We start from the raw sequence: 11,748 nt of genomic DNA on the forward strand, positions 1-11,748 counted from the left end.
GATGGAGTACCGGGAGCTATGGGCCTCCTCTAAAATCAACTCTCGGATCCCATCGACATTGGGCACACAAACTCGCCCCTGCAATCTCAAAACACCATCATCATCTAAGGTAACATGTTTGGCACCTCCTCGCTGCACCGTGTCTCTAAGGACACACAAATGGGGATCATCAAACTGCCGATCACGGATACGCTCCAATAATGAAGAACGAGCAAACCGTGCAAGCTAATACTCTGCTGGGCTCAGAAATATCCAACCTCACAAATCGATTGGCCAAGGCCTGAATATCCAAAGCAAGCGGCCTCTGACTGACTGGAATATAAGCAAGACTGCCCATACTGGCTGACTTCCTACTCAATGCGTCGGCCACCACATTGGCCTTCCCCGGATGATATAAAATAGTGACATCATAATCCTTCAACAACTCCAACCACCTCCTCTGCCTCAAATTCAACTCCTTCTGCTTGAACAAGTACTGAAGACTCTTGTGGTCAGTGAACACCTCACATGCCACGCCATACAAATAGTGCCTCCAAATCTTCAAGGCGTGGACAATAGCTGCCAACTCTAAATCATGCACTGGATAGTTTTTCTCATGAATCTTCAATTGCCTCGAAGCATAGGCTATAACCTTGCCATCCTGCATCAATACTGCACCAAGTCCAATACGGGAAGCATCACAATAGACGGTATAAGGCCCAGATCCTGTGGGCAAGACCAACACCGGTGCCGTAGTCAGGGCTGTCTTGAGCTTCTGAAAGCTCGCCTCACACTCCTCCGACCATCTGAACTGGGCACCCTTCTGGGTCAACCTGGTCATCGGGGCTGCAATAGATGAAAACCCCTCCACAAACCGACGGTAGTAGCCTGCTAACCCCAAGAAACTCCGAATCTCCGTCGCTGATGCTGGTCTAGGCCAGTTCTTGACTGCCTCTATCTTCTTCGGGTCCACCTGAATACCCTCAGCTGATACAACGTGACCCAAAAATGCTACTGAACTCAGCCAAAACTCACACTTGGAGAACTTGGCATATAACTGACTATCCCTCAGAGTCTGAAGAACCACTCTAAGGTGCTGCTCGTGCTCCTCCTGGCTGCGGGAGTACACCAAAATATCATCAATAAAGACTATCACGAACATGTCCAAATATGGCCTGAACACTCGGTTCATCAACTCCATGAATGCTGCTGGGGCATTGGTCAACCCAAACGACATGACCAAGAACTCGTAATGCCCATACCGAGTACGGAAAGCTGTCTTAGGGACATCGGATGCCCTAATCCTCAACTGGTGGTAGCCATATCTCAAGTCAATCTTGGAAAATACCCTGGCACCCTGAAGCTGGTCGAACAAATCATCAATCCTCGGCAGTGGATACTTATTCTTAATTGTTACCTTGCTGCCGGTAATCTATACACATCCGCATCGAACCATCCTTCTTCTTGACGAATAACACTGGCGCGCCCCAAGGCGAAACACTGGGTCTAATGAAACCCTTAACTAACAAATCCTGCAATTGGTCCTTTAACTCCTTCAGCTCCGGCGGGGCCATACGATATGGCGGAATAGAAATGGGCTGGGTGCCTGGAGTCAAATCAATACAGAAATCGATATCTCTATCGGGCGGCATACCCGGCAGGTCCGAAGGAAAAACATCGGGAAACTCCCGGACAATAGGCACCGAATCTATGGGAGGAACCTCAGCACTGGAATCACGAACATAGGCCAAATAGGCCAGACACCCCTTCTCGACCATACGTCGAGCCTTCACGTACGATATGGGGTAGAATGACCTGGAGTCCCCCTCTACTCTAAGCGAGGCATACCCGGTAAGGCTAAAGTCACAGTCTTGGCATGGCAGTCCAAGATAGCGTGATAGGGTGATAACCAATCCATACCCAGAATGATATCAAACTCAACCATATCTAAGAGCAACAAGTCTACACGGGTCTCAAGACCCCCAATCACAACAACACACGAACGATGGACTCGGTCGACCACGATAGAGTCACCCACCGGTGTAGACACAAATACCGGAATACCCAAGGCATCACTAGGCATGACCAAGCATGGTGCAAAATAAGATGAAACATATGAATACGTAGATCCTGGATCAAATAGTACTGAAGCATCTCGATCACAAACCAGAACCGTACCCGTGATCACCGCATCTGAGGCCTCTGCCTCGGGCCTAGCCTGGAGTGCATAGCAACGGGGCTGAGCCCCACCACCCTGAACTGTATCCCTAGGTCGATCTGCTGCTAGCTGACCTCCGCCCCTGGCGGTCTGAGCTCCACCTTTATGGCCTCTACCTCCACCTCTATGGCCTCTACCTCCACCTCTAGCTGGTTGTGGAGCATCCGGTGCCTGAATCATAGGACGGGGACCCTGCTGCTGCGACTGAGTACCCCTCAATCTCGGGCAAGCTCTCCTAACGTGACCATACTCACCACACCGATAACACGCCTCTGAACGCTGTGGCTGGCCCTGGCAACCTGTATGACCTCCGCGGAAACTCTGAAGTGGCGGTGCGCTGATGGGAGCTGATGGTACACTGAGGGACTGCTGATCAGAATAATGCCCACGGTAACCACGATCACTTGGGGCACCCTGAGAAACCTGGAGGGCTGACTGGAAAGGCCTGGAGGGCTGACCCCTATCATAAGAATCCCTTCCCCCAGATGAGGCACCACTGAAACGACCTGAGTGACGGGGTCTCTTGTCCACTCTATGGCCACCCCCTTGTGCCAGAACCATCTCAAGTCGGCGGGCCACATTGGCCGCCTCCTGAAAGCTGATCTCACTACCAGTCTCCCTAGCCATCTGGAGACGAATCGGCTGAATCAAACCATCAATAAATCTCCTCACCCTCTCCCTCTCAGTGGGGGGTATGGCAAGAGCATGGCGAGCTAGATCGATAAATCGGGTCTCATACTGGGTGACTGTCATAGAGCCCTGTTGGAGACGCTCGAACTGCCTGCGAAGAGCCTCTCGCTGAGTAACTGGGAGAAACTTCTCCAAAAACAACTCTGCAAACTGATCCCATGTCAATGCTGGCGACCCCGCTGGTCTGGCTAAACAGAAATCCCTCCACCAAGTCTTGGCGGATCCTGCTAGACGAAAAGTGGCAAAGTCGACCCCATTGGTCTCCACAATACCCATAGTCCGAAGAACCTCATGGCAGCTATACAAGAAATCCTGGGGGTCCTCTGAAGAAGCACCACTGAATGTGGTGGTGAAGAGCTTGGTGAACCTATCCAGTCTCCACAAAGCATCTGCGGACATAGCCGCTCCATCGCCGGTCTGAGTCACAATACCCGGCTAAGCTGTCACAGCTGGCTGAACCACAGGAACCTGAGCCTGGGGAGCTACCTGCTCCGGAGTACGCGTAGCTGGAGTCTAAACTCCTTCTCCAGCCTGAGAAGTGGCTGGTGCTACTGGAAGCAAACCCGCTCTAGTGACGCTTTCCACAAAGCCCACCAATCTGACCAAAGCATCCTGAAGAACTGGGGTGGCTATAAACCCCTCTGGGACCTGAGCTGGGCTCGCTGGCGCTGCTGGGACTGGGGCCGGAACCTCCTCGTCAAAGCCGACCTGGGGCTCCGCCGCTGGTGCTGCTGCTCGGGGCTGAGCTCTACCCCTACCTCGGCCTCTAGCACGGCCTCGTCCTCTGCCCCTAGCGGGAGCTGCCTGGGGCTCGGACTGCTGGTCTGAAGATGAGGAAGCGCGTGTTCTTGCCATTCTGCGAGGAAACAGAGTAGAAGTCCAATTAGCATTGAGAAACCAAACCGCACGACAAGAAAGAACAAAGGAGAGATTTTTCCTAACTTGGCAGCCTCTGGGGGATAAGTACAGACGTCTCCATACCAATCCCTCAGACTTTACTATGCTTGTCCGTGAGTTGTGAGACCTATGTAACCTAGAGCTCTGATACCAACTTGTCACGACCCGGATTTCCCACCATCGGGAGTCGTGATGGCGCCTCCTAACGGAGCTAGGCAAGCCAACTTAATTAACAAATTCCTTAAGCACATGTTCCTTTTTAACAATTAACGGCATTAAATAAAGGCGACGGAATTAAAATCATAAGCGGACAACTTAAATGTAGATGGATGATCAAAAATACAGAAGTTCCAACACATATATCTCTACCCCGGGACTGGAGTCACATACTCACGAACATCTAAGGGAGTACTACATACAAAGGCTGAAAGAAACATATTCTGTTTATCTCGGGTACAGTGAGATGACAGCCAAATGTAAAGATAGAAGGGAGACGCCGGGCCTGCGGACGCCTGCAAGCTACCTCGGGTCTCTCTGGACTGAAGGTGCGCCCCCGTGCTAATGCTGCTGCTGCTGCTCAATATCTGGACCTGTGCAAAAATGCACAAAGTGTAGCATCAGCACAACCGACCCCATGTGCTGGTAAGTGCCTAGCCTAACCCCGGCGAAGTAGTGACGAGGCTAGACTGGACCCCACATAAACCTGTGCAATTATAAATATACAACGGAAATCGAAGTACAAGGCAACTACAGCATGGAGGGGAAACATGCTAGTGGGGAGATAACAAGATTAACAGTAAATCCGAAGTAATCAATCTAGGTGCAATTTACAATTTAAAAGCGAACAAGAAACTAATACCAACACTAAACACATTTGCATCAATTACTGTTGCGGCGTGCAACCCGGCCCACAATCCTCACTGTCACGGCATGCAACCCGATCCACAATTACCAATGTTGCGGCGTGCAACCCGATCCACAATTAACATTGTTGCGGGGTGCAACCCGATCCACAATTATCACTGTTGCGGCGTGCAACCCGATCCACAATTAACATTGTTGCGGCGTGCAACCCGATCCACAATTATCACTCTTGCGGAGTGCAACCCGATACACAATTAACATTGTTGCGGCGTGCAACCCGATCCACAATTATCACTGTTGCGGCGTGCAACCCGATCCACAATTAACATTGTTGCGGCGTGCAACCCGATCCACAATTATCCCTGTTGCGGCGTGCAACCCGATCCACAATGTATACCTCTCAACCTTGCCCAAGCAACAGTCACAAATAAAGGGTAAGGGAGTAAACAAGTATTTGGAAAGAAATCCCAACAAGGGTACACAAACAACCAATAACAACCATGCAAGAGTAAATCGTTATTTCTCTTTTTCTTTCATTTTCATATCCTAACTCTCATTAGCACTCGTGTCAAGCTCTAAGGCATTTCTCATTTCACATGCTCTCACCATCTGTATTTCAGACCGAGCCAATGCTCCACGAAGTTCTACAATCACAATATCTTTCACAATGTGTATACCACGTATAGAAGCCATCAATGACATGGAAGGCATAACAATATCCAAACAACTCACATATAAGGACTCACGGTCATGCTGGACCCCAATGTATAGGAACTCGTCACCATGCCTATACATCGTACTCGATCATTTAGCAATTAGCAAACAAGACTCGACTCCTATTCCCTCAAGCTAGGGTTAAACCAAACACTTACCTCAACTTCCACGGCCAATACAATCCTCCACAACCGCTTTCCCACTCGAATTCGGCTCCAACTCGACCAAATCTATGCAATAAGGACTTCATGATATCAATATGTGCTAAACAAATCAAACCCAATGACTAATTATAGCTTTTTCATCAATTTACCCCAAAAGGTCAAAAATGCCCCCGGGCCCACATGGTCAAAACCCGAGGTTCGAACCAAAACCCGTTTACCCATTCCCCCATGAACTCATATATGTAAGTCATTTTGGAATCGGACCCCGAATTGAGGTCCAAAACCCCTAATTTTAGAAAACCTAGGTTCTACCCTAAATTCCCAATTTCCCCATTAAAATCTTTGTTTTGAAGTTGAAATTATGTTTAAGGATGTTAAGGAGTAAAGAAAATCAGTTAGAAATCACTTACCAATCGTTTTGAAGAAGTTGAATCGTTTGGAAAATCGCCTCTTATGTTTTGGATTTTGAAAAAGTGAAGAAATGACTGAAAATCCCGACTTTATATACTGTGCTGGAGACTGGCGCGGACCGCAAAAAAAGCACCGCGGCCGCGCCGAGGAAGGGAAGAAAATGACTCTCTGAACCTACCCAGCGCGGACCGCACTGATTTGGTGCGCGACCGTGCTGGTCGACCTAGACTTCACAGGCCCTCTGAACCTAGCCACGCGGACCGCGCAGAGATGCACCGCGGCCGCGCGGCTTCCAGCGCGGATCGCGCGGAAATGACTGCGGCCGCGCTGGGGGCCTGCAACCCCTGAACCTGCAACCATCTGCTATTTTTCTAGCCTAAGACCTCCCGGGACCTACTCAAAACTCACCCGAGCCCTCGGGGCTCCAAACCGAACATACATATAAGTTCAAAAACATCCTACGGACTCATCCGTGCGATCAAATCGCCCAAACAACATCATAATCATCAAATTAGGCCTCAAGACCCAGGATTTCCTTCCAATTTCCATAAAACATCAAGTTTAGAGTTTTTTAGTCCAAAACACATCAAACGACGTCCAAATTCAACCAAACTTTACAGAAAGTACTTAAGCCGTATATAAGACTTGTACCGGGCGTCGGAACCAAAATACGAGCCCGATACCACAGTCGTCTAATCAAATTTCACTTCCAATTTCCTTAATTATTTCCAGAAAATAATTTCACACAAAAATTTGTTTCTCGGGCTTGGGACCTCGGAATTTGATTCCGGGCATACGCCCAAGTCCCATATTTTCCTACGGACCCTCCGGGACCGTCAAATCACGGGTCCGGGCCCGTTTGCCCAAAACGTTGACCGAAGTCAAACTGAATCAATTAAATACCAAGATTTAACAATTTTTCTCACAAATTTCTTATTTAAACTTTTCCGGCTATGCGCCCGGACTGCGCACACAACTCGAGGCAAACCCCGAATGAGGTTCCAGGGCCTCAGAAGTACAGAGGGAGTAGGAATACAGATGATGACCCTTTGGGTCGTCACAGTAGCATTCAATGTCTTTAATTATTCATAATAGCCTCATTATGATTTGCGCATAACGTACATTCTCAAAGGTACCTATAAAAAGGAGATATATGATCTGTTGTAGGGGACACGAAAGACTATTGAAATATATATTGGTATCATTCGTTTTTCTTGATTATTATATTGCTACTCAGAATTATTTCCTTTTATTCATTTCCTTGATTATCAGTAACCCGAGTTCTTCTAAATTTTAGTTTTGACTAAAATTTTATTTTTTGGTTAAACAAATTGGTTTCGTTACCGGGAATCTGATAATCTATTTCCTCTTTGCTTAACTTTCCTTGTTACATCAACTATGGCAAACAACAATGATAACACTCAAGGAAACCAAGAAAATCAACAAATCAACAATTTCAGGGAGATTTGCAGGATAATAACGCATTAGTTCCTTCTCCACAAGGTTCTCCGTGACGGTCTCGTATAGGCACTCCTGAGGGGTCTCATACAGATGGACAAGCTCAATTCGAAAATGTGGAGGCTATGGATGAAGCTTTACAAAAACTTATCGCCACACAGGCCAATAAAGCTCTTCAAGCTTTTTCAGTCAACTACTTGTTGCTCCACCCACATCTACTCCAAATAACAATACTCTGGAGAACCCTCGCTCTGGGCTAATTTATTCAGGTAGCGGAGGAACCCCCAGCGAGACACAGGAGGGAGAACCAGGTAATTTGGTTAATTCTGATTTACAAAATATAGTACTAACATTGCAGAAACAGCTCAAGGAGCAAAGTGACCGCATAAAGCAGATACCCGGGGTGCCGCCCGTGATCAAAGGGGTAGATATGGATAAGTATTCTCAACAGACTTGGAAGCCAAGTGCTGCTCCTCTCCCAATTCCAAAGAAGTTCAAAATGCCTGATATACCAAAGTACGATGGAACAACAGACCCACGAGACCACATTACTGCATTTACAACCGGCGTAAAGGGAAACGACCTGACTAAGCAGGAGATTGAATCAGTCTTAGTCAAAAAATTCGGTGAAACGCTCACTAAAGGAGCGTTAACATGGTATTCTCTTTTACCCGAAAATTCTATAAATTCTTTAGCTGAGCTTGTAGATTCTTTTATCAAAGCACACTCGGGAGCTCAAAAAGTTGAAAAAAGAATGGAAGATATCTTCAAGATCAAGCAAGGAGACTCAGAATTACTTAGAGAATACGTGGATAGATTTTAACGTGAAAGAATGACATTGCCACGTGTACCCGACAACTGGGCAGCCATAGCCTTCACAAGCAACTTTAATGAGAAAAGTTCAGAAGCTATGAGGTGACTCAAGGAAAGCCTCCGAGAATTTCCAGCAACGACGTGGAATGCCGTCTATAACAGATACAGTACAAAGATGAGGATTGAAGAAGATATTATTTTACGACATAAAAAAGAAGAAAAAGTAAGCTCAAGACGTGCTGAAAATGAAAAAAGATCCGGTAAAAATAGGTACGATCCATACATGGGACCTGCGGGGAGAGACTCACGATCAAAGCAAGATAATCAGAGGTACGATCACAGATCAAGGAATAAAGAATCAGGCTCGTCTTCAAGATTTGGGAATGATCGAAACACACGCGAGCCACGAGATGATGATAGGGGTCTGAAGGCAAGGTTTGGTGGTTATAATTTCAACGTAAGCACTTCTGAACTCGTAGCTGTTTTAAGAAGCATGGGAGATAAGGTACAGTGGCCAAAGGAAATGCGATCGAATCCAAATAGACGAAACCCTAATCATTGGTGCGAATTTCGTAACGATCATGGGCATAAAATAGCAGATTGCAGGTTTTTGCAAGGTGAAGTTGATCATTTGCTAAAACAGGGGTATCTCACTGAGTTATTCAGTGAGAAAGGTAAACAAGCATACATGAAGAACAGGCAGGAGCCTCCAAAGCCACCTTCACCCAAAAGAATTGTCAACGTTATAAGTGGGGGTGAAGATATCAATGACGTGTCATATACTGCAGCAAATAAGATTTCCAAAGTAACAATTACTCACGGGAAGCGGCTGCGGCATGTATTGGAGGAAGAAAATATTACATTCAATGATGCAGATGCTGAGGGTCTATTAACTCCACATAACGACGCACTGGTAATATCTTTACTTGTACATGACACTAACGTGAAATAAGTTTTGATTGATCCAGGTAGTTCTGTGAACATTATTTTGATACGAGTATTACGCGAGATGCAAGCAGAAGATAAATTGGTTCCAAAAGCGCATACTTTGTCAGAATTTGACAACTCCAGTGTTGTAACGAAAGGGGAGGTGATACTTACTACATTCGAGAAGGCGTTGTTAATGACACCAAATTTCAAGTAGTAGATATGGAAATGGCTTACAACATGATTCTTGGGAGGCCATGGATCCATGACATGGACGCTGTTCCATCAACCTTGCATCAAGTCATTAAATTTCCGTAGCCATGGGGAATATGTCAAATCAGGGGAGATCAACAGACATCTAGGAACATCAACTCCGTGGCAGACTCAAGCACAAAGGGTGAAGAAAAATAGTAATTACAGAATTCAGTTGAGGATAACGTGGCGTCAACCTTAACTGAACAAGGTCAAACAGATGTGGATTCAAGACCTGATACTATTCAAGAACCAGAAGAAAATGAAAACATCAAAACCACGATAGAAGAGCTGGAGGCTGTGGTTTTATTTATACATTGGCCAGAGAGAAAAGTGTATATAGGAGCCAATCTTAGCCCGGAGGTAAAACGTAAGTTGATTGAATTTTTAAAAGCTAATGCAGATTGTTTTTCTTGGTCCCATTCGGACATGACAGGGATACCACCGGAGGTGATGACTCATAAATTAAATGAAGATCCATCATATCCTCCAATCAAGCAAAAGAAAAGAAAGCAGGGAACTTTCAAGAATCAGGTGATTCAAGAAGAAGTCCAAAAATTGCTAAAAATTGGTTCTATTCGTGAGGTAAAGTATTCTAACTGGTTAGCTAACACTATTGTAGTTCCAAAGAAGAACGGTAAGTGGCGAGTTTGCGTAGATTACACAGACCTTAATAAAGCTTACCCTAAAGATTCTTTTCCATTACCACACATAGATCAATTGATTGATGCAACTGCAGGTCATGAACTTTTAAGTTTTTTAGATGAATATTCAGGGTATAATCCGATTAAAATGGATCCAGGAGATGAAGAAAAAACTTCCTTCATAACAGACAGGGGGACTTACTGTTACAAAGTAATGCCCTTTGGTCTAAAGAATGCAGGTGCAACATATCAAAGGTTAGTTACCCAAATGTTTCAAGTACATTTAGGTAAGACTATGGAGGTATACATAGATGATATGCTTGTTAAAACTCAACATTCAGGAGATCATATATCGCATCTGTCTGAAGCGTTTAAAATTTTGCGAAAATATAATATGAAGTTAAATCCTGAAAAATGTGCATTTGGTGTGGCATCAGGTAAATTTTTAGGTTTTCTTGTTTCTAATCGTGGTATTGAAGTGAATCCTGCACATATTAAGGCTATTGAAGAAATCCCTGATATACTTTCAAACAAGAAAGAAGTTCAAAGATTGACAGGGAGAATTGCAGCCTTAGGAAGATTCATTTCTAAATCATCAGAGAAATGCTTTAAATTCTTCTCAGCCCTTAAGAAGCAGGACCAATTTGAATAGAATGAAGAGTGTCAACAAGCACTCAGGAATTTGAAAACATACTTATCAAATCCACCTTTGCTAGCCAAACCAAAGGCTGGGGAGAGACTTCTCGTTTACCTTGCTGTTTCAGAAGTTGCGGTAAGCGCTGTTTTGGTTCGAGAAGAACAAAGTAAACAATCACTACTAGAAAATGGCAGATTTCCGACGGCCAAAACGGTCGGAATTCGGTCGGAAACCACGTATTTCCGACTACTTTCCGACCGAATTTGGTCGGTCGGAAAACGATTTCCGACCGAATCCGTCAGTGATTTCCGACTAAAGTGGTCGCAAATTTTGAAATGGTCAGACTACCAAATAATTCAGTTCCCCGACTAAAGTGATCGGAATTTACCGACTGAATCGGTCGTAATAATACAAGAAAATACATAATTAAAAATTAAATTTTATTTATTTTTCCGACAGAATCCGTCGAAAATTGTTGAATATTAATTTTTTTTTTGAAATTTCCGACCAAATCTGTCGGAAATTAATAATTAAAAATTAACTTTTATTTAATTTCCGACGGAATCCGTCGAAAATATCTGAATATTAACCTTTTGTTTTAAAAATTTCCGACCGAATCAATCGAAAATCTGACAATTTATTATTAAATCTGGGGAGCTTTCCAACCGTTTCAGTCGGAATTTCGTACAAAACTGGGCAGAATTCTGCCCAATTTCGAGCTACACCACCTGTCAACAAAAAAATACCAACCAACAATCTAAACCAACAATACATTAACACTATCTAAATTAACAATACATTAACAATTTCTAAACCAACAATGTCAACCATTAACACAACTTAAACCAACAATACCAACATTTAAACCTAACAACTTTGGGCATAAAAACATCCAAATAGCAGCCCATATTCAAGTTTAAAAGCAATACATAAAGTTGTCTCTCACAATCAAGTTTACCAATCAACCAAAACATCACAACTAAACTACTACACATCAGATTCAGTTTGTTCATCCTCATCATCAGATAAATCAAACCCATGTTTACGCATGAATTTCTGCATCTTAACAAATATTCCGTT

The 11,748-nt window shown here is 44.7% G+C and overlaps 1 pseudogene; it reads right to left on the reverse strand.

The window, feature by feature from the left end:
* The window catches only part of LOC109224491, a 170,512-nt pseudogene that overhangs the window by 68,138 nt on the left and 90,626 nt on the right, over positions 1-11,748 (reverse strand).

The sequence above is a fragment of the Nicotiana attenuata genome, chromosome 3 (genome assembly GCF_001879085.1).
Source record: "Nicotiana attenuata strain UT chromosome 3, NIATTr2, whole genome shotgun sequence".
Lineage (NCBI taxonomy): Eukaryota > Viridiplantae > Streptophyta > Magnoliopsida > Solanales > Solanaceae > Nicotiana > Nicotiana attenuata.